The sequence below is a fragment of the Saccostrea cucullata genome, unplaced genomic scaffold (assembly GCF_032062105.1).
Source record: "Saccostrea cucullata isolate Sc308-1 unplaced genomic scaffold, CSIRO_AGI_Scuc_v1 ctg3351, whole genome shotgun sequence".
In the NCBI taxonomy this organism is placed as follows: domain Eukaryota; kingdom Metazoa; phylum Mollusca; class Bivalvia; order Ostreida; family Ostreidae; genus Saccostrea; species Saccostrea cuccullata.
In genome coordinates, this window is record NW_026933154.1 from 9,772 (window position 1) to 31,036 (window position 21,265).

Below are 21,265 nucleotides of genomic sequence, written 5' to 3' on the forward strand. Positions count from 1 at the left end.
ATAGTACACTGGTATCTACTAATAAGTAGATGACCCCTTTTAATTTGGAGTTCACAAGGTCAAAGGTCAAAGGTTATAATTCTCGATATACCAGTATGTAGATTTTAATCATTCAAAATCGTGAGGACCCACTGTTTGACAGACATGAAATTTGAAAAGTAGAGGACCCCTTTAGATTTTGAGGTCACAATGTTAAAGTTCAAGGGTCAAACTGAACAAAAAGGAATATCAGAGCTATTTTCTTGACAGATATACATGTATTGTAATGGCAACAACCTCAAAATGAATGAACACAAAGTTTTAAAAATCAACAAATTAGGACATTAATTATTTTAAAATTTTTAGTTTCATTGCATATTAAAATTTGAATATTACTCAATAAGTAAGTACATTCAACAACAAATAAATTACAATGCTTGACTGCTTCCTGATATTTTATATTCACTTCCAAAATTAAAATGACCTTGAAATTTTGTATGCTTGAAAAAAATCTTCTTGCTTAAGTTATACATCATGGTTCTAAATTAAGGTAAGATTTAAAAGAAAAAATCACGGTTTCCCCAAATCATATTCTGGATTATTTGCTATACCTGTATACAGGAAATTAGTCTTTATAATAGTTTTATATTTGGTAAAACTAAAGCACTGCTGACCTTGAACTTTGATCTTTTCTAAGATAACAAGCACTAAAAATTTACTCTGAATTTCTGTGTATTCCTGCAAGTGAACCCTGATACATATTAAATATCATTTGGGTTGATCTTGAGGTCTCAATCTTTCAAAATCTATAAGGTGTATCCAAACTATTTTGTTCAGTATGACACCATTTTCTTCCTATGTATCATCCAATAACTTCTGGAGAAAATTTAACAAGCACTGAAATTTCCACTTCTGGTTTAAAGAACAACTGCACTGTCTCCAAATACACAAGAGTAGTACTCAAAGCAGGTACCTGTGAAAAAACACAGTTTTAAATTAAATTGAAATAAACCATACAAGACATATTCTAAGATTTTTAAAGTAAATGTCATGTTTATGATAATAATACACTTAAATTGATCAATTGAAGAAAATGTCATCAAATGATTTAGGTAAGATTCTTCACAAATTCTTCTGGCTTTCTTTGAAGAAAACAAGAGCTTCATATATCCTTGAAGTAAAGTAATAGAGTAGGGAAAAATGCTTGTGGCAAATCAACAGACAGACAAGGCAATTCCTTTCCATGTACTATAGTATACAGTTATGAAATGGGTATGAGGGAAATAGCAAATTTATTATTCCCCAAGGGAGGAAACTATTTCCCGGAGGAAATAATTTTCTGCCGAGGGGAACAATAAATTTGTTATTTCCCGAGTTCCATTCCATAACTTTTTTTATTATACCGAAACAATGATAGACGATTTAAATTTTTTTAACCAGATATTCCAACATTTAAAAAAAAACTGCAGAGGCATAATTACAAATACATGCGGTTTAACACAATGTATGATAAGTGAAGTATAGTGTCCTTAAACAATTAAATTATTTTTTAAAAAGTATTTTCACTGACATTTCGAAAAATTATCTTTGTCTTCATTTTGGTAGAATTCAAGTATGATTTTGACATCGCACGTTGAAATGTTTTGACGTCATAGCTACATTGCTAATAACATGACGTCACAGACTCGAGATTCCTTGTATGCTCCACCCACTGAACACTTTGATTGGTTAAAATTACTAATAAATATTCATGAGGGAGTAGTCCAAGGGAGCAACTCTGATTTTCCAGGGAGTAGTCTTCAGATGAGAGCAATAGTCACTTATCGGGGAAATAGAGTTTTATGGTATTAATTTATACAGAGTAATGACAGTAGAGGTATAATAATATAACACATCTTTACCATTTCCTCAGCAGTGATACTAAGTAATTGGTAATGCTAATGCTGCATCTGCATTGTCTTTCCTCTTCTTAATTCTGGATTCTGTTCATAAAACTACATTGGAAACCCTATGTAGTAATTCTTTATAGCTCCACAGCTGAAAATCCTATTGTAAAGCCCAGTCCTAACCAGGGAAATGAATTTGAATAATCTGAAATTGCAAGAGAAATATAAGAATGAAAGGAAATATTCTTTACAAAGTATTATTTCCCAGACTTATATTTATAATATTTAATTAGTTATGTTTTAAACACAAACCTGTCAAGGAACACATGGTGACCTTTAATTTGAAAAGTACAAGTATTTGACAAATCTTTTTTCCTTTAATCATATATGAAAAGCTGAAAATCATAACTGTAGCCCGATCTTCATAACATTTCATAAATATCTGAAAAAAATATTTTGTCTAATGAGATTCTTTATAATCTTGCAGCCCACATATAAGGCAATAATGGTGATTTAATTGACAGTGAAGACCCACCTATCCAATTCTTAATGTACCCTATTAGTAAACAGTCTTTGAAAACCCTGGACCTATTCAACTTTTCATTCCCCCTTCATCACCCACAAAGGCTACTTATGCTATTTATAATTATTTTGCAATATTGTTATTTTTATTGCTACATGTACAAGTACCAACCTTGAACATGTTGAAACTTCTCTTGACAGGTTTGCTAGGTATATATTCAGGTCCAGTACAATCACTAGATTAAGCTACGTTAACGTAGGTATTTTTATAGAAATAAATTACTTTGCAATTGGTAGCTAAATAAAGCTACTTCAGGTAGGTAAATAAAGCTGACTAAGTAGGTAATTCAAGCTAGTAGACATATATAGCTATATCTAGTGATTGTACCAGACCTAGTGTCTTGTAAAAAATCTTCTCTTGTCCACAATCAAGTCCCCATCAAAATTGTTTAATCATTTATTTTTTTAACCTATCAATAAGCCTTTTTATGAGGTATACATAGTATTATTAACCAAGATCCACCTACCTGTTTCTTTTTCAAATTCAAACATTGTTGATTCGGTATCATCATCACTACATCCGTCTTGCTACCAAATGAATGTTTGCTGTCAGAATCATACTCATCAAAATCAGAGCCATAATCCGAAGACTCGTTGACAATTCACGCACTTGAATCTTTTTCTGGGGACTAACAAAACGGTAACAAAACGTCTCAGATACGTCTCATAATGTTTACATGTGGTTACGTACTTCGATCCCGATGGTTTTCATAATGGTTTGTGCATTTTATACATAGGCCACTAGTATATACGTAACAAATTACATTCACAGGAGGGAAAATTTTCTTCAAATCACACATAATTGATGCCTAAAACGATTAGATGACAGACATCTGTTTATAAACTTCGTAAACATAATCATTATCTACCTTCTCTACAGAAGAGCGGAACAGGGGAGATAATTCTAACAAAATCTAAATAAATTGTAAAATACGTTTTTTTCACAGGAAAAGCAGGGAAAAAATATTTATAGCTTTTATAAAATTAGAAATAATTATCATTGTTTATATTTGTAAATATTTTACGCAAAATTCATTAAAATTACGGTTAAAAGTAAAACTTATAAAATCATGAATTTTTCCATCATTTGAATTTGAGGTAATTTCATTACGATATAACTTTTCTGTCCTTGAGAGTCCAAAGGTGGATTTTACATATTGTTTGGATAATGTGCAAGAGATTCTTAAATGCTCAAAATTCTGAAAAAAGAAGCGTTACTTTCTAAGAAATGTATCCCTGAATATTAACAAAAAATGAACCATTATCATTTCTTGGCACCATGCCAATATTTGTGCCCTCGTGACAGCCTTCTATAAAGGGGTTTTACAAAAAAATGATTCCAACTTAATTTTACGACTTAGTTCTATGAGAAAACATAACCCTTTTATTTATATATTGTTTTTTTCTTTTTTACTTTTAAATATTGAAATTGTCATTTTTACACAAATTTTTTTTTGCATTTTCCCTTGAATATTGACCAAAATGAATTATTGGCTGTTACTAAAAATAGAAACAACCGATGCAAAAATAAACAACATATTTTTGACTCTCAATGGGTGTCCTTTAAGTTAATAATAAAAATTAGTTTGTTCTTGAGAGTGCCTATCAGAGCATTTTTCTATATATCTGCATGGTTTTCTCGTAGACACGCTCTTAATATAAACTCTATTAAGCGATCTTTAAAAAAATATGGTTATCTTATTTTGTCTTTTTTATTAGTATAATATGGCACAAATGTGCATGGGAAAAACCGTTGGTAAGTTTTGTACTTACTGTATTCATTGATATACTTCTCGAATAACTATTACTTGTAACAATGATTAATGAGCTGCTTTTCCGTGGTGCAATCAAAAGATATTTGGTATCGAATTTCATTTGCACATTTAGTCTTTTCTTTTTTTACTTTGAGAATCAACCAAAACCAATTATAAAAGACATTTAAGAAGAATTTAGTTTGACACAGAATTGTAACTTAACTACAACGTGAAAATCCAAGTATTCCTTTATATTTCATTTGTCCTTATTACTTTCTTTCAAGCAAATGCTCGACTGCGTCAGTAAACCCCTATTGCGAAATGTCGGAGTTGACAGAGAGAACGGCCATTTTGAAACGCTTCAAAGTTTTAAATGCTAATACCTAGAGTTTAGATTTATCAATATTCAAACAAATTACATAGCAAGCATTATAAGAAAGGTTTCCATTAACATACAAAAAATAAACAAAAAATATTGAAAAACAATTTTTTTTTAAATTAGACTTTTTAAATTAGCTTCTGGTAGCAAGCGGAAGTAATGACGACAAACGATAAGTCACGTCCTGGATAGAATTTTTCATCATCTATAATATCTGAAAGTTTCACATTGATATCTTTTACCGTTCTTGAGAAAATCTGTGGACAAAAGAAATCAGAAAAAGGTCTGTAACTTGGCACCGGAAGCGAATTTCCAAAAAATCTCTCAGATGTATCAAATTCATCTAACAAAACATCTGTCCTGAAAATTTCATGTAATTCCATCCAGTAGTCTTTGAGAAATCGCGTCAGAAAAATAATAAAAATAACTAGAAACGATCTCGTTGCGAGCAACGAGAGGTCTTCCGTCCGATTCTGGAAAAAAAAACTCGTAAAGTCGAGCTGAGAAGTGATTAAAAAATTTGGTCATAAATTGAATCCAGGTCGCCAGCGTGAAAATCCAATCCGCTTTTTCCCCTGTTATCCCCAACGCGCTAACCATAACGCTATTGGGAGTACTGCTCTAAATGTACTTGTGTATATTTTTGCTACAGTACACCTGTCTAAGAATTATAAAAGACGGGCCATTATTCATAATTTCGCGCCAAACGCCACGTTAAATCTTCGGGCCTATTCTTTGGACTGATCTATTAAATAGGTGTGATAGCTTCAATGAAATTAAGAAAAAAGAACGTTCTCATAGCCTACATTTCGAGGTTTAGAAAGAAGGATATGGAGATAACGAACAGTATTCAATCTCAAAGTCCATTAAACAATATACAAAATCTGAGCGGAGCAAACACGGACCTCCGAAACATCAGAGGTGGGATCAGGTCCCATGGAGGAGTGAGCATCCCCTGCCGACCGGTCACACCCGCCGTGTGCTCGTTGTCATGATCAGGAAATAACGGAAAAAATCCGTCGTCAATTCAGTGTATAAATAATGGACTAACAATTGGTATAAAAAGCGCCAGTCAGCATATATAAAATATATTTAACACATTGTACACATTCTATAGAAAAGTAACACAAAAGCAGTAAAATGACTATAATTTAATTTTTTTTCATTTCCCGTCTCAGAAGTGAACTATGCCGATTAGTTACACTTTCATAAAAAGGTTGAAATGTTTCGCCGAAAAACATGCCTCGCTCTACGACAGTCAAGGAATCAGATACCATTTATGTTCAATAACTTGATTCAGATCTTTGAGAAAAGAATGTTAATATAAACTCCATTAGACGATCTTATTAAAATGGTTTTCTTATTTTTGTCTTTTCTATTCGTTTATATCACACCAGTGTGCATGGGAAAAACAGTGGTTTTACGTCTTATACTTACTATATATATGCATCGATATTGTTTCTCGAAAAACTGTAACTTATAACTATGATTTAAGATCTGTTTTTCCGTCTTGCAAAACAAATGATAATAGGTATCTCTCATTTGCACATTTAGTCTTTTCTTTTTCTACTTTGAGAACCAACCAAAACCAGTTACAGAAGACGTTTGAGAAGACCCTGGAATAAATCTTTAGTTTGACACAGAATTGTAACGTAATTACTACGTGATCTATTAACGCGCAAACCATTTAGCTAATGGGAGCACTGCTCTAAATATACTTGTGTATACATTTGCAACAGGACACCTATCTAAGAATTATAAAAGGCGGGCCACTATTGATAACTTCGCGCCAAACGCCACGAGTAAATATTCGCGCCTTTTCTTTGGACTGATCTATCAAATAGGTGTGATAGCTTCAATGAAATTAAATAAATAAAACGTTCTTATCTCTTTCATTTTATTTCGACGTTAAGAAGGTATATTTAACACATTGTACACATTACATATCGTATCTAGCCCAGTTTAACTAAAGCAGTGAAACGGAAATTGAGTTTTAAGATTGACACGTAACTACAACGTACCAGTACGTGAAAGTCCAAGTAGTTTTTTTTACATTTCATGTATCCTTATGTCAGAATGGTTTAATCAAACGCTCAGCTGCCTCCATAAACCCCTACTTGCGAAATGGCGGAGTTGACAGAGGCAGACGCCATCTTGGACCCGCTTCAGATTTTCAAATATTAATATCTAGAGTTCAGATTAACCAATATTCAAACAACTTATATAGTAAGCATCAATAGAAGGGTCTCTATTAATATTCCAAAAATAAATAAAAAATATTGAAAAGCAAAAAAGTTAGAAAAAACGATTTTTTCAATTCGCTTCTCCTAACGAAAGGAAGTACCGACGACTAACAAAAGGTCGCGTCCTGGATAGTATATATCACGATCTATAATCCCTGAAAGTTTCATATTGATATCTTTTACCGTTTTTGAGTTTAATCGCGGACAAAATGTTATTTTATTTTCAGAAAAGTGTCCGTGACTTGGCACCGGAAGTGAGTTTCCAAATTTTCTCCCGGATATAATAAATTCATTTAACAACACATCTGTCCTGAAAATTTTATGTAATTCCATCCAGTAGTATTCGAGAAATCGCGTGCACAAAATTAGATGGTCAGAAAAAAAATAATCATAACTAGAAACGATCTCGCAACGAGAGGTCTTCCGTCCGTTTCAGGAAAAGAACCTAAAATCGAGCTGAAAAAGTAATAAAAAAAATTTGGTCACAAAAGGGATTGAATTCAGGTCGCCACGCAGCGTGAAAATCCAACGCGCTTTTTTCCTCTTTATTCCCAACACGCTTAAATTACGCGTTTGAGTCCACTGCTCTAAATGTACTTGAATATACCTCTTCAACAATACACCTGTCTATGAATCACGAAAGGCGCGCCACATTTTATAATTTCGCGCCAAACGCCACAAGTTAATTTGCACGCCTTTTCTTTGGAATGTTTCATTAAATAGGTGTGATAGCTTCAATAGAATAGAGAAAAAAGGAACGTTCTTTAAGCCTAAAATTCGAGGTTTAGAAAATATATTTAACAAATTGTACATATTCTATATCTTATATAGATAAGTAACACAAAAGAAGTAAAATGATAATCATTTCAAACTTTTTTTAATTAACCGTTTATCCCCAAAGTGAACTAACCCGATTCTTTACATCTTCATGAAAAGGTAGAAATTAAATATTAGATTAAACAACTTCTTATCGCCTTTATTTTATTTCGACGTTAAGAAAGTAAATTTAACACATTGCACACACGTATCTAGCCCAATTACACTAAAGCAGTAAAACGGAAATTAAGTTTTGAGATTGTCACTATATTTTAGCGTATTGATAGGTGAAAGTCCATGTAGTTTTTTTACTTTTCATGTATCATTTAGTCAAACGCTCAGCTGCCTCCATAAACCCCTACTCGCGAAATGGCGGAGTTGACAGAGACAGCCGCAATCTTTGGTCCGCTTCAGATTTTCAAATATTAATATCTAGAGTTCTGATTAACTAATATCCAAACAACTTATATAGTAAGCATCCTTCAAAGCGTCTCTATTATCAATCCAAAAATAAATAAAAAATGTTGAAAAACAAAAAAGTTAGAAAATACGATTTTTTCAATTCGCTTATCCTCACGACAGGAAGATCCGACGACGAACAAAGTGTCGCGTCCTGGATGGTATATATCACGATCTATAATCCCTGAAAGTTTCATGTTGATATCTTTTACCGTTTTTGAGTTTAATCGCGGACAAAATGTTATTTTAATTCCAGGAAATTTTCCGTTATTTTGGTCCGGAAATGAGTTTCCAAATTTTCTTGGATATATAAAATTCATGTTACGACACATCTCTTCGGAAAATATCACGTCATTCCATCCAGTAGTCTTCGAGAAATCGCGTTCACAAAATTAGAAAGTCAAAAAATAATAAAAAGAATAATAATAAGAAGAAACAATAGAATTGCTATAAGGTCTTCCGTTAAGACGGAAGACCTTAAAAAGATCCCATAAAATCAACACAGTCACGCTATTTTTCCCCGAATATGCCAAAGATCCTAATTTATGAGTTAGATCCGAAATTTCTCAAGTGTCTGCTTGAATCACATGATATCCCATGAAATTCACAAATGAATTTACTTTAGTTTAAGTATGAAGGCTCAGAAAGTTCGATGTTGATCGTTCCCGGTAGACACTTACTTTTCTGGCAAAATTTCTGAGAGAAAAAAATGACCATCAGGATGTATTATCATCGATTATTTATCGCATTTAAATATTATTAACATATAAATATATGACAAATAATAAAGTAAGGCTCTACAAGAGTACAAGACTGTTAAGACAATTGGTTACTTCAACCTGACAGTTCAGTATACATGTATTGAAGAATAGAAATTCACTTTTTTGCAGTGTCTTTCTTTTGGTTTAAATTAGGATTAATTTCGATAAATGTAAAAATTTTAGAAATTTACAGATGACAAACGAATACAGACGAATACTAAACACTGATGAGAAAACTCGCTTTGTTTAACTTTGAACTTAAAATGGCTCAAGTGAGCTATTGAAAGCAAAAGGTTAGGGCTAGAGCTAAAGCTCTATACCTGACTTACATTGAACATGTTGAATAAGATATAAGATACATGATGTATTTCAATTTATGTGATTTTATAGATCTAATCAGAAAAATTAAAAAAATCTTAGAATAACCTTGTGTTAATTTCCATACTGCATTTGTCCTTCTTGTGAGCATTCAGATTCCTGTAAATAATGCATGTATAATTGTGCATCATATAATACCGGTTATGTCAAAATGATAGCTATTCTTAATAATTTATGCATAAGTATTTGATATAAAATAATTATTATGCATAGCTGTGCTAATTTATAGCATGTTTAGATTACCTGTCAGAATCCATTGTGATGTATTTTTAGGATAAGGAAATTAAGAATATAATTCTCTTCTTTACTTGGTACATAGAAGTCTGCAATATTTAAATAGTTCTATGCTAAAAGATAAGTGTTAATAAAAACAATATTAGGTTATTTGTGTTAAATGAAAATTTGAGCTGGTTCTTACCATTTATACAAGCTGACTATTCGCCGGTCCTGTGAGAATCGTCTAGGGCACAGTCAACTGCATTCAACTATTAAATAATCAAAATAAGTGCTGAAAATGACCTTGAACATGCATTTAAAAATAAATATCATTTTATTACATTTTACATCACACTCTGTAAATGTTGAAGAGAGGAACATTAAAATTCCTGAATCGATCCCAAACGAGGAAATTCGGGTTGAAATCCATCTTTATTAGATGTTTAGAAATGTTAAATTATTAAAACAAAACTGAAATAACGCTTGCTCAAACGATTTCACTGTCAGGCATTTTATGTGTAGTGTCCTGACTAAGGAACAGTAGCAGAAGCAATTATTCATTAGAGGTCACATGTTAAATTATTTTGTACATAATGTACCTACCGCAGTAAAATGTCTTCATCTTCCGTCAAAACAGAAATTCCACCCAAACCTAGTCATGATTCTACTTTTCGCGACACTCTCCTACGAACTTTCCTTATGTACAACATCAGCATGGCTGCGTTGAACACCCAAACATTTAAATTTTGGCGCGGTGTGTTGATTAAATTTCAAAATTGCTTATCGAGCCCGACTTCGATCCTGATGTAATTGTAATACTAGTCGACAATTCTAGAGAAAAATCCAAGTTATAGTCCATAGTTTTGATTTTTGAAAATCTACGTAAGGGTTAAATAATTAAAAAGAATAAATAAACAAATAAATAAAAAATAAAATAAATAGATAATGTTTTTAAACGTTTCAACATAAGTTTACATAGCAACAGTGGTTCAACAATGTCGGGCCAACATTACAAAGATGTCCATACTTCTACATTAAAAATAACAATGTTCAGGCACGTAGCGACAGTGGGGGACTGACCTCCCCCCGATCCCCCCCCCCCCCCCCCAACATTACCTTTAGTACAGAAAATGTCCATTGAAATCCCCCCCACTTTTTACCACAGTATAGTAATATCAAGGAAAATCTACTTGTCAACTTTTCAGGTATTAAAGTAAAAAAAAAAATTCTGTGGTTTGCCCCCCCCCCCCTCCCACTTTTAAAAACGATACTAAGTGCCTGATGTTGGCCTGACGTTAGAACAATGTCAGTGCACCAACTGTCGTTTTTTCAATGTCGGGCCGATGTTAGAACAATGTCAGTACACCGACTGTTGTAATGACAATGTCGGACCGATGTTGGCCCAATATCGTTCTACCAACCGTGATATGTAGCCGATCTACCAACCATATGCCAACATCGGCCAACGTCAGCTTGCTTTCTGGGTAAAAACAAAGTCCTAATAGAGTAAAGTAACTATCACAGCAAAATGAATAAATTTGTGATTGGTTTCTTTGTATTGGGGTCTATAAGGTTACTCAAAATGGAGAACACTGGTTATTTTGGAGATGAAATTGTGTTTCTCGGCGTTATCATCCGTCAGCAAATACGCCTGTAGTCCTCGACACTGATTCTGAAAACATTGCCGCTATACAATGCAAGTTAATTACTACATGCATATTTAAGGGCACTGTCGCTTTATTATCGACTTAGAATAGAAAGTAATACATTTTTTTGCGAACTCATATCATATTAGTAATACAGCTTTCTTCTTACATGTAGCATATTTGAAAGCATAGGAAATCAAATATGCCTTCAATTTATATATTACAAAAATCCCAAACTGCGAGGTTACATGTACCTGTTTTGTTCGTATCGTCAACATTATTATCTGCATGTGAAGTCAGAAAACGAGCCATTTAAATGTAGTTTAAACCCGTATCATTATTAAACTAATATATAATCATAAAATATATCTATGGTCACGTGCTCCATTTCTTTCCTATTACTATTTGAAACTACATCTACATTAAACACATGGAAATTACTGCAGAAACATAATTTTTTACCTTCGAATACCATTAAACAATTTCAATCTAAAATTCAAATTTCGCAGATAAAATTCATCGTCATTCATCACGTTACTGTATTTATACGACACATATTATTCGACATGTGGATGTGCAAGCGTGTCAGAAATGATGGAATATTTGAATTTCTGTTTAAGCCTCTGAATACAAATCCATTACTGGTAAACCTTTTTGGTAAGAAGTTGATTTCATCAGGCCCCAAGACCATAAAGAGAAGATAATCTTAAGTCATACATGTAATCTTGATTGTTAGTATGATATATTAAGTTTTCTTAATGTATTTATACGCAAATACATTACATCCAGACAATGAAGAAAACTCTCATCAATGAATTTATCCACAATTTATTTTGGCTTGAAATGTTACAATGTTACGTATGTTTGGTCTCAGTATGTAAACCTTGGCTTCTTAGTGAAATAATAAAATGAAATACAAAACAGGTTTAAAAGTTCAGCAGGTTATATTAAACACTGTGCCGGATAATTATGCCACTTCAAAAGTGGCATTTTGGCGCCCGCCAAATCCTCATTTCACATAAAAATCATGTATACCAAGTGGTAGACCATCACTCACAGAGTTCATAACTACCTTTGTTACAGGTAAATCTCACCTATCAGGTGAGATTATCACCTTTGAACAAAAAATTCTCATAGGAAAAATAAAGTTCCTATAGGAAAAATAAAATTCCTGAGGGATATTATCAAAATCCTGCAGGATTTCTTAATTTCCTGCAGGATATTTAAAAATTCCTGCAGGACTATAATTTACCATGGGAGAATTTAATTTCCTAAGGGAATTTATTTTCCTAAAGGAGAAAAATAAATCCCATAGGAGAAAATATATCCTATAGGGAAAAAAAATTCTCCTAAGGGAATATTTTTTCTCCCTTAGGAAAAAAAAATTCCCATAGGAATTTGAGTATTATTCCTATAGGATTATTTTTTGTGCCATCTTCTTCTTAATTTCATAATCTTAGTTTTTTAAAAAAAATCCCTTCGAAATTTAAAATATTACTCCCATAGGATTTATTTGTATCTACCCATTTTGAGTATGTTGTACTGCTTCCTCTTATTTGTGTGTGGATGTCCGTGTTTAACGAGAACATCAGCCCCAAGAGCCTTGAATTCCTCTTCTGATAAATTGTACAATCTATCACAAAGCCTTGAAATTACAATCTCACACAAGGAAATGATTTCACTATATTTTACTATGTAGCTTGAATTAAATCATTTCTTTGATTCTCAGCAGAAAATTCATGAAAGAGAAAATAAAGATTAATGCTCAAACAAAAATTTGAGATCAGAAAAAATATGTCTTATGCAGCATTCAAGATAGAAAATCAACAGTAAACATACGTACCTAGAAATGCACGTTGGATTCACATGACAAACAGCCTACACACCATCCAGGAAGCTGCATCATGTGCACCTGAAAAAAGAGTTCCTTTTAATTCAGTGTAATAATTCTGCTAAAGAATGATAATCCTAGTACATGAGTCCAATTTTAATACTGTAGGCTTAAACCGAATTAACAAAAATGAACAAGATGCCCCAGGGCCTTGAATCGCTCTTCTGATAAATTGTACAATCTATCACTTCTATTAGAAGCCTCCAACTCTATTAGTATCATAAAACCCAAAATGCATCAACTTACAAAGTTTGATAATATTTAACCAATTAAGACTGAATATATTATAATATAATTATAAAATACCATAAGTAAGTCACAGTGACCTACCTTTTGATTTTAATTTTCTGAAGACTCAAGATACATTTATTGACAAAAATTGATGATTCTAATTAAATAAGTACCTGAGATATCCAAAAGTAGGTCACCATGACCTCCTTTTTAGTCAACATTCTCTGAAAACCCAAGATGCATCAACTAATAAAGTTTGACGATTCTAAGCTAATTAGTACCAGAAATAATTAAATATAGCCATCAAATGTCAAAAGTAGGTCAGTGTGACCTACTTTTTGGTTGACATTATCGAAAAATCCAAAATGCCTAAACTAACAAAATTTGATAATTCTAAGCCAATAAGTACCTGAGACATACAAAAGTAGGTCACCATGACCTACTTCTTGTCGGACATTCAATCAAACCATGAGATGCCTCAACTGAAAAAGATTTATGATTCTGAGCCAATAAGTATCAGATATAATTATATATAGCCCTAAAATGTTAAAAGTTGATCACAGTGACCTACTTTTTGGTCGACATTCTCTGAAAACTCAAGGTGCCTAAACTGACAAAATTTGATAATTCTAAGCCAATACGTACCTGAAATATTCAAAAGTAGGTCACCGTGACCTACTTTTTGGTCGACATCCTCCAAAAACCCAAGATGCATCAACTCAGAAAGTTTGATGATTCTAAGCCAATAAGTACTGGAGATACTTAAATAAAGCCATAAAATGTCAAAAGTAGGTCAATGTGACCTACTTTTTGGTCATCACTCTCTGAAAAAGCAAATATGCATGGACTCACAAAGTTTGATGATTCTAAGCCAATTGATACCTAGGATACTTAAATATAGCCATAAATTGTCAAAAGTAGGTCATCGTAGACCCAAGATGCATCTACTGATCAAGTTTGATGATCCGAGGTCTGAAGGTAATCAAAATATGTGTTTTAAACAATTTGAAAACAAATGTCGGCCAAATTCAAAAAGTAGGTCACAGTGACCTACTTTTTCATAAATATGTTTTAAGGTCCCAAGATGCATCAAAGTACAATATTTGATGATTCTAAACCTCCCAATGTCTGAAATAATGGGATATAATGTTTTTAAAAATATAAGTCATAAAGTTCAAAAAAGTAGGTCACGGTGACCTAATTTTAAGTTGACATTGTTTGATGAACCAAGATGCATCAACTGACAAAGTTTGATGATCATAGGCTTTAAAGTGTCCAAAATATGCCTTCAAATCAATTTGAAAAAAAATCCCTGCAAAATTTAAAAATTTGGTCACAGTGACCTACTTTTGAGTTCATATGATGTGAAGTCGTAAGATGCATCAACTTACAAGATTTGATGATCCTAGTCCTTATAGTAAGCAAAATATACAAAAGCTCCATTCAGCAGTCACATGTTTCCTGGAAGAACCAAGGCCATAAGAGAATCCATGCAGAGAAGATCTGCCTTGGACCTGAAGCTTCGATGCAGGACAAAATACGATAATTGCTACAAACACTACTCCGGCGACTTACCTTTGATGAAGCGTGCTATATTTACTGTGGTTGGTTCCCCCATGAACTGCTACCAGGGACAGTGCAAGAAGTCCTGTCAACTCTATTCCTTTTCCTGTCTTGGACTAAAAAGCAATATAAGTGGAAATCTTCAGTGTTGCCTGTAGTGACTTTGAATTAAACATGACAGAAAAAGACAAATGTTTTGTTGAAAGACTGTATAAATTTGACTGTTGGACAAATTAATCTTGATAGAATCGAATATCAACTTGTACACAAAATTCTGAATCTGTAAATAGGCATATTTAAAATCAAATCCAAAATGTATTACAAGTAGTAGAAATTTTTAAAGTAGAATACATAAAGTTGTGCACTCACTGAATAGGGGTCATGGAAACTCAACACTGGAACTTTGTGAATCTGTAGGAGCACCTGTTGTAAAAGAGAGTAGAGTGGTCCATCATCTAAAACAACAACAAAATAGACAATTGGATTCACATGTTGACGAACAGCCTACACATCATCAAGGAATTTGCATCATGCACACCTGAAAAAAGAGTTCCTTTTAATTCAGTGGGATAATTCTGCTAAAGAAATGATGTTCCTAGTACATGAATCCAATTTTAATACTGTAGGCCTAAACAAATTGCCAAAAATGAAAAAAAGAAAAAAAAGATTGTCTTTATATATACTGAACAAAAAAAAAACGCATAATCAGAATAATATGAAATTCTAAGTTTCCAGTTTAAACCTTATATTATTTAAGCGATGTTAGAGTGTGTTGTGATAAAAATCAATATTGCAAATTGAAAAGTCAAGTTAATGTCATTTTCGTTGCCCCTAAATTCAAGGGGCATAACAATATGTACTGTGCAAAGTCTCAATGCTAGTGGATTTCCAATGTACGGATATTGTGGAGGAATACCATCTCATTTCAGTCGCTTGCGAACAATTTATGCATTTCTATGCAGATTTTATCATCCAACAATTATAGCAGCAGTGTTACAGCAAGTTCTAAATCGCATGAAGTGATGAAGGGGGGGGGGGGTGTCTGACGGTCCAGTCTGGTTGTGTTTACATGCGGATGGCATGATAGTGGTCTTCACACGTTAGTTTTAAGGTTTCAAAGCCCATTGATTTATTTCAAATACAGTTGCAACTTCCTGTTGCGTAGCTCCATTTAGTATCATCATTAGCTTGGTTGTATTAATCTTTGTTTGGGCGTGGCATTGCAGTATCAACTCTGCAATCAAATGTTAAATATGGGTTTGATAGAAGTGTGAAAAGTTTCTCTAAATCCAAAATATGAATGAAAATAGACAACTGATTTAGAAGAAATCATGAAAAACACTACTTTCATAAACATGTTTAATCAAGGGAGATAATTCAACACTTGGGTTTTAAAACCCCATGTTGTCCTTTAAATAGGTCACACTTATCCATTGATATAAAAAATAGCTGTTTCATGTACATTCTAAAAATTTCTTTGACGTGTAAAACAATATGCGTTTCTTTTTTTGTTGAGTATATATGGAACTTCAATTGACTAAGTTCATGTTGATGCTATTTCCTTGTGTAAGACCTTTAGGCCATCCTTAAAAAGTTGTTTTTTTGTGGTAACGCAACCGACTCACCAAAATCCACCCTACTGGATTTTTTTTATTGGTTCAAAAAAAATTTTTTTTTTCTTAACATATCCATTTTCCACTTTTATCTTATTGATATTTTTGATTGTTTTTAAAAAAGAACTGATGTGTTCTGATATATGAGCAATAAAAGATTGAATTCATTAAGAATGCTTTAATTTTCTTGTTAGACTACTAAGGTGAAATCTATGACATAGTTAATACCTCTATGTAATCTAAATATATTTCTGACTTTTTGTCTCAAAAAAAAAAAATAAGCCTACTTTAACCTACCCACACCTAAAATGATGAGGCGCGTTATCGCAAAAAACTAAATTTTCAAGGATGGCCTTAAGGAATCACTGTCTAGTAAGTGTAGTATGCCAGGGCATCAACGATAGTGGGAAACATGGGATAATTTGCATAACGGGCTAATATTTCCATTTCATTGTGAAATAAAATTGTAGACTTAGACTTTGAAAATGTAGACTAATGGATTTAAATTACACAAGGACTCCCATGCCAATTTCAATAGCTAGTCCTCGCCAAATCATGTCAAACACAAAGACAGCCGCATGTGATTTACATGCATATTATTTGGCCTCCTTAGCATCAGACACAGGAGACAGATGTGCACGAGATTTGCATGCATAGCTCCTGACCTATGGACCTGGCTGCCTAATTTACATTCTGGCAGAATTATAAAAAAATAAACTCCCCTAACTTTCAAAGAGTTATCACAGAGAAAAAAAAATAGAAATGGAAATATTTAAATATAGCCACAAATTCAAAATGTAAGTCTTTGTGACCTACTTTTTAGTTGACGTTATCTGAAGACCCAGTTTGCTAGGTATTCCTAATATGTAAAATTTTGATTCCCTACTGTGGCCCCATCCTACCCCTTAGGGTCATGATTGCATTGATTTGAACAAGAAAAATTCACGTACACTACCTGAAGATGTTTCCATACCAAAAGGATTAAACCATGACTTTGCATCTCTCAAAATTTTTATATATATATATATATATATATATATATATATATATATATATATATATATATATATATATATATATATATATATATATATATATATATATATATATATATATATATATATATATATATATATATATATATATATATATATATTATATATATATATATATATATATATATATATATATATATATGCTGTGTAAGACTTTGATTCTCTATTGTGACAAACTTGAATCTGTACTGGATGATAATACTTCCATATCAAAATGACTGATCAAATCTATGTTGTTCTTGATAAAAATGATTTTAAAAAATAACAGGGTATTAATCCTATGTACAACTTTGATGTATTGTGGCCCACCCTAATCCCCGGGGTCATGATATGAACAAACTTGAATCTACACTATGTAATAAATTTTTCACATAGTTTAAACTTTTATGGGCTAATGAATGGTTCTTGGGAAGATTTTTTAAAAGATGGCTACAAATATACATATTTCTTTATGAACTCCCCTTTAAATAGTGTGCCATTATCTGAACAAATCTTATTTAAAATTCTAACACTGACAAGATAGCCCTATCTTGTCAATCAAAAAGTTATCAGATAGACTGTTATGTGACAAAATGTGGCCTAACGTGTACAAGTTGTACAATATGTTTGCACGGTACGAACCATGCTAACCGTACTTACAATTTGACATAGTTTATATTCAAGGCACTTCCGTCTGCTAACTTCATAGATCTTAACCATTTTTTTGAATAGATAAAGGACATATTTCTTAACTTGAAAAGTGCTGCTGCTTTTTTTTAAATCGAGGGCGTGATTTTATAAATACACAAAATATTTGGTAAAAGTCAAACATATTCCGACATTAGCATATTTACCTGGAAATTTAACTATTGAAACGCGAAATATATTCAAAGCAGCAGCACTTTTCAGAATCTACAAATAATTCAAATACAAATAATAACTTGAATTTTTAATTTCAACTAGGGTATGCCCTTGCGATATTGAAATTTGTTCATGACCTACATTCAGTACACAAACTATGCATCCATCAAGTGACTTCAAACATGACCAAACTTCATACAGTACAGAGTGGGTTATACTATGCTATTTCAAGAAGTATTTGTGTTCTGTGATAATAAAATAGCTAAATTAAAATAAATTCAGTTTTAAAAAGGTCCCCCTTTTTGCACGTCTATTTTCCGTTGATTTCTCATAGTAGGCCTTAACAGTGCTGCGTTATGAACGTGTAACGATAAAATAAACCAATTACTTATATTTACATTCAAAAATAGTATCTAACAAATGACTTACAAAAATTATTGAATTTAGGCTCTCAAGAAAATAGGAAATTTACTAACTGCTGTGCTGTACTAAAAGAATTAAACATGCAAGTTTTAACCACTGAAAATATATCAATGCAGAAATCTCATCCTGAAACAATGCTCAAACTTCAAAGATAAATACATAACAAAAAGTCAAACATACATGTACATGTACCATGACTGAAAATCCAAAGGCTACTAAACTCAAATACTTGAATGCCCACAACCCGTTGGCACAACAGCACGATACATAAGTAACCAACACCCCAAAGAAATTTAAAACATGTCTATGGTCACTAGTGGGAAAATAATTAATTCAACAAAATTGTAAAATAAATTAACACAAATATCTTAAATAACTTTGTAATTTTACATATTTGAAAACTGTTATTTAACTACTTATATTTCATAATTATAAATGCATAAAAATAAAAACATAATTTGAAAGCTATATACACAAAATTCTGATATGCTACAAGTAAATGGTATAAAGACCATGCAGGTTGTGTCCATTTTCTAGGATAGACAGTGTGGTTTAACATATTACATGTTTTATCGTGACTTGAAGGTTTATCGATTAATCCATCACTTAGGACTTATATTTCCATTTCTAATTTTTTCTCTGTGATAACTGTTTGAAAGTTTGGGGAATTTATTTCTTGATAATTCTGCCGGAATGTTAATTAGGCACGTCGATAGATCAGCAGCTAAGGAGGCCTAATACGCATGCAAATCTCGTGAGCATCTGTCTCTGTGTCTGACGCTAAGGTGGCCAAATATGCATTTAAATCTTGTGCGTCTGACTTTATGTTTGACGTCTGTGTGCGACGACTTTTGAAATTGGCATGGAAGTCCTCGTGTAATTTAAATCTATTTATCTACATTTTTATTGTCTAAGTGTTCAATTTTATTTCACAACGAAATGGAAATATAAGGAATCACTGTCTAGTTTTGAGAGTATGCCAAGGACAGCAGAATCGTGGGAAACATGGGATAATTGCAAAGCCCGTTATGCAAATTATCCAATGTTTCCCACTATTGCTGATGCCCTGGCATTTTCCCAAAACTAGACAGTGATTCCTTAAATAAGCTACCATTAACTAAACATAGACAACATATTTTATGTTGTGAAACATGTGATGGAATATTTAAAAAAAAATATTTTTTTTTTAATTCAAGGTTTTATCAAATAACTTCTTGCACTTCATTAATTCTTAATTGTCGTCTTTTTTCTCTTACCGTACCTCTGAGAGAACATTGTCATTAGATTTGTTTTGATTTTTTAAAATGTAAAACCTTCATTTAATTTAGCTCACCTTAACGAAATTAGAGAAAGTTAATGTGATTCCGTCAGTCTCGGTCTGGGTACCAGCGTCCCAGGTTAAAGTTTCTTTATTCCCTATATGTGTCAGAGATGCGTACATCTGGGTTATTTTTATCTACCAGCCATATTTTTAGATGCTGCAATTTCAGCAAAAGATTGATGTTTTTGGAGCAGATTATATGTATGGTGCAGGTTGATGTTTACTTGTAGGTCTTATTAATTTTCAAGTAAATAAAAGCCCTATATTCAAAAAACTTGCATGAATGGTATACATCTAAGAATATGTCAGTGGAACAAAAAAGAAATAATTGTTGAGAAAGACTGTTCAATAGTGTTCAGTAAATAAAGTCAACGACGTTTAATCAAGTATTTTTGAGATTTTGATATACTCTCTTCATGACAAGTACCCCTAAAATGACTGAAAAAATCACAGTATTTTATGTTCCACAGCCTGCACTACTATTTATAACAAGGAAACATGTCATGTGTTTTTGACTGATTGATATACAAGTGCTAATTTATTATTTTGAAAAGTTTGAAAATCTTTTACAAACACTTTTCTGACATTTGTTCTACCTTTAGAGACTTTAAATGAATACAGAAAAAATATAAATATATCAATAGATATTTCGTTTTCAAATTAATGAAATGGGAGTTTTCTGAGTGAAGTCTTTTTGAATAAAGTACCAAGGTAGTACAAAACATACATTGTAAAAGCAAAAGACATTGTCACCTTCGACCGTCGGTATAAGATTGCCTATAAGTTGAATGATTGCAAGTATATTGTCGGTAAATTCATAATAAATCTTCAGAAAATCGAATGTGTGTGCCAGATTGGCTCCTCTACTGTTTATTGAGACTTAATATATGTAAGTATATGCATCAAAGAAATTCCTAAAGTAAAGTAGGACTTATCAAACTTTATTTTTAGCAAAGATGACATGTGACTATGTTTTAGACACTTTGAATTATCATCGCCGTAACGCGATACAATACATAACATAAAATCTCATTATTTGTTCATTTATGTATATATCTTTTTGAAACTTGGTATATATATTCATATTATATGTACTAAAATGCAGTGAAAATTTCAGAATGCAGTGATGATAATATTTCGAACCAGACAAATTCTCCACAATTTTATCCGGCAACCCTCGTACATATCAGCTAATTAAAAAAGTCTTCGGTCAGAAGTTATATGTATAC

The 21,265-nt window shown here is 32.3% G+C and overlaps 1 long non-coding RNA gene across 3 annotated transcripts; it reads right to left on the reverse strand.

Moving 5' to 3' along the window:
• Positions 1 to 330: 330 nt before the first annotated feature.
• LOC134237403 (uncharacterized) lies at positions 331 to 3,170 on the reverse strand. Of its 3 annotated transcripts, none has more exons than XR_009985820.1 (3): positions 2,915 to 3,170; positions 1,881 to 2,070; positions 331 to 952 (listed from the first exon to the last, which is right to left on the reverse strand). It is a non-coding gene; the product is annotated as an uncharacterized LOC134237403 (long non-coding RNA). The 3 variants fall into 3 exon arrangements; XR_009985822.1 differs by lacking the exon at positions 2,915 to 3,170 and adding an exon at positions 2,858 to 2,876; XR_009985821.1 differs by lacking the exon at positions 2,915 to 3,170 and adding an exon at positions 2,560 to 2,849.
• Positions 3,171 to 21,265: the final 18,095 nt, after the last annotated feature.